This window comes from Elephantulus edwardii, unplaced genomic scaffold, assembly GCF_000299155.1.
Source record: "Elephantulus edwardii isolate Elephantulus edwardi_28Jun2011 unplaced genomic scaffold, EleEdw1.0 scaffold00131, whole genome shotgun sequence".
NCBI lineage: Eukaryota > Metazoa > Chordata > Mammalia > Macroscelidea > Macroscelididae > Elephantulus > Elephantulus edwardii.
In genome coordinates this window covers 4,543,317-4,545,449 of record NW_006399881.1, presented here as the reverse complement: position 1 = coordinate 4,545,449, position 2,133 = coordinate 4,543,317, and the positions used below count along the sequence as shown (strand labels likewise).

Genomic DNA, 2,133 nt, shown 5'->3' with positions numbered 1-2,133 from the left:
TATTTTGTTTTGTATTTTTGAGCTGCCCTTTGAATATTCTGTTCAGCTCTCTTATTTAATTTTTTCTTTTTAATTTAGCTTCTCTACATTCTAGAGCAAATTTCAGAACATCCATTTTTGGTCTTTTTTCTTTCTTGTCTGTTTAATGATCTTTTCGTTTCTTCCCATATGTCCTTGATGTCATCGCACAACTCATCTGGTTTTCAGTGGTTAGTGTTCAATGCTTCTACTCTATTCTTGAATTGACTTTTAAATTCAAATGGGATAAACTCAAAGTCATATTTTCTCTCATGGGCTTTTTTATTTTTATTCAGCTTCAATTTGAATTTGCATATGAGCAATTGATTGCATGTACCACAATTGCACCTGGCCTTATTCTACCTGATGATATTGAACTTACTCCTTTGTTGACTTTAGGGGGAGGTTCTTGTCTCCTGTTGACATTTGTGGGCCTTTCATTCTTTGCAAATATCACAGTGTCTTGGCTTAGTATTTCCTTAGTATAGGAAGGTTTTCAGTGCTGAGACCCTGGGTCTAAAGGGCGTGTTCCACGTTGGCTCTTCTTTCTTGGTAGTAGTTAGGTCTTTTTTTCCCTGCTTGCTTCTCTTTCCTTTAATGTCTTATGAGATAAAAGGTGATGTATGCTACATTTCAGGGAAATCCCACTTACATCAGATCTTGGCTGTGACTTGAATAAGGGTGTTGCACCCCATTCTAATATTTCTTCATTAATATAACAAACATAACCTAATCCTCATCAGTATTACTTAATACTACCTAATTAACACATAAGAGGTCAGGATTCACAACACATTACAAAACGGAAGATAATGACATCACAAAATCAAGGCCATCCTTACAGAATTTGGAATCATGATTTTGTGAGGTTGGTATATATTTCTGGAGAACAGTATTCAATCCATGACACCCTTTAAGCATGTAATCTTTTGAGAGTAGCTTCTTTGACTCTTCAAAATTACTTTGAGAGTCATCCATATGTGATGCTCATCAATAGTTCCTTTTAATTGCTGAGTAGTATTCCACTGTGGATGAATAAAAATTTGTTTTCTATTAATCTATTTAAAGACATCTGGATTGATGACTTATTCATCGCAAATACGTTTTTTAAGAGACATAAATGCAGGTTATATACATGGATTTCACCTGATGGTATGCATAGGAATCAGATTGATTATATTTGTGGAAAGAACCGCTGGAAAAGTTCAATGGGGGGGAGGGCTGGGCAGGGAGAAAAATGCAATAATGAATGAATGGAAATCCAAAATTTCTGTAAATGTTCATCAAAATTAATAAATTTTTTTAAAAGTTCTCAGAAACAAAAACAAAACAAAAGAAAAAGTAATCTTTAGGAGCTCTGGTTGCCTGGTGGAAAGAAACTGCAGTACAATCTTGAAGACTTGTGGTTTGAATCCACTGGAGAAGGAGGGGTAGACTCCTGCTGTGACAATTGTATCTAATTCCGATGGCACATGCGAGTAAAAAAAAATTCTGAATGTTAATAAACAAAGTCATTATTCTAAAAAAATAATCTTTAGCAAGATCTTACTGTTAGGTGATATTAATCCTATTGGTTGATAATTTCTGTACTCTTCTGGATTAAATGGGCACAAATATGGATCTCTTCCACTTGATTGGTTAAGTAGTTGTCTTCCAAATTTCTTGGCATAAACTGGTGTATGCAAGGCTGCATCTGTTTGTTGAAATACTTCATTTGATAGTTTGTCAGTTCTTGAAATCTCATTTGTTTCCACTGCTTTCAATGCAGCTTGTGGAACTTTGCTTCTGGATTATATGATACTCCCTAAAATGGTCCAGTGTTGACAATTCTTTTTGGTACTGACATTATCTGTGTTCCTTTAATCTTCTTCTTCCTTTTTTTTTTTTTACTTCTTGCTGATCTTCTCTGTATCGTTCCAATTTTAGTATGTGTGCTGCCGAAGTGAGCACTCCTTTAATCTTCTTTAAACTTTTTTTCTTCTGTCTTCTTTTGATACATTCTGTGTCATTCAAGATTTTCCCTTAGAATTCTTCAATATTGTAACTCGAGGCTTGAGATTTTTCTTCAGTTATTTCAACATGAGAAATGTCCAGCATGCTCTTCACTTTTGGTTT

General features: G+C 34.5%; 1 pseudogene; it reads right to left on the bottom strand.

Moving 5' to 3' along the window:
- LOC102863682 overlaps positions 1-2,133 on the bottom strand; it is a 27,062-nt pseudogene that overhangs the window by 3,037 nt on the left and 21,892 nt on the right.